Raw genomic sequence first — 1,150 nt, 5'->3', positions numbered from 1 at the left:
GCGGTAGCAGCTGAGTTGCCCAGAGGAGGTTCACTCCTCATTTGGGGCATATGTCAGATGAATAGGTGCTATCGGTCGGTCTGCGGAGAAATCTCGAGAGCAATAAGGAAAGATGCAATATTCTTCCGCTGGGCTGGCTGTTATATTAATATTTTTGAATAAAGGCGGATATTGAAGAGTATCATGATGCAGCACCGTTTCGTGCCTCAACCGCTGTCCTCTATTTCACTCAGGAATTTTTGGTGGTGATGTGCGGCAGCTCACAGCTCGCGGCATCTTTACGAAATCCCTCGCTTTTCTGGAATGTGGAATGTGGCACGCTCAGCGCGATGTAGAGGGCGAAGGCGAAATAGAAAGGGGCGTTGGGATGGGGTGTGGGTGGGCGCGACGGGGCCCGAGGGCACCAGAACTACAAGCGGTCGCTGATGAGGCTCAAGTCGAGTGGCCCCGCAAGACCTCCATACCCGCTGTACCGCTGTCCCCAGCATATCGGCATCGGTTCTGGCCTCCATGTCCGAGCTGGGCGGCCCGCGAGGCCACGCTGGCCCGGACCGTGACCAGCCCGCTGTGCTTCAGGCTTTACACTTGACCGCGGGGACGGGGCTGGACAGAACGGGCTCCAGGCGACCAGGCGTGCCCTAGTTTCGGGGGGCGCCAGGAGGGCGCCAGGTGCCCTATAGGTAGAGCTGGACAGCTCAGCCGGCTCGGCCCCAGGGGGGCTGTAGTCCAGCGCGGTGTCTCTGCGCCTGTCCCAGCGCGGCCCGAGGCATCGCACCCGCCCCACCCTGCCCCTGCCCTGCCCCTGCCCTGGCCCTGCCCTGCCCCTGCCCTGCCACTGCCCTGGCCCTGCCCTGCCCCTGCCCTGCCACTGCCCTGCCCCAGCCCTGCCCCAGCCCTGCCTTTGCCCTGCCCCTTGCCCTGCCCCTTACCCTGTCCTGTCCTGCCCTGGGCGCGGCAGAGCCTGCCCCGGAGGGCCCGCTGTGGCTGCGCGCCGGCCCGCGCTGGCTCACAACACGCTTTTCCTTCCCCAGTCGATCCGTGCCAAGCCGCGCCTAGCTCAGCCCGGCTGCCCTGAGACCCAACGCCGCGTGGCACAGCAGGGAGCAGCAGGGAGCAGCAGGGCGCAGCAGGGCGCAGCAGGGCGCAGCAG

This window comes from Frankliniella occidentalis, unplaced genomic scaffold, assembly GCF_000697945.3.
Source record: "Frankliniella occidentalis isolate FOCC.00 unplaced genomic scaffold, Focc_3.1 Scaffold10, whole genome shotgun sequence".
Classification (NCBI taxonomy): Eukaryota; Metazoa; Arthropoda; class Insecta; order Thysanoptera; family Thripidae; genus Frankliniella; species Frankliniella occidentalis.
The sequence above is the reverse complement of the archived record's forward strand: the minus strand, read 5'-3'. Positions refer to the sequence as shown.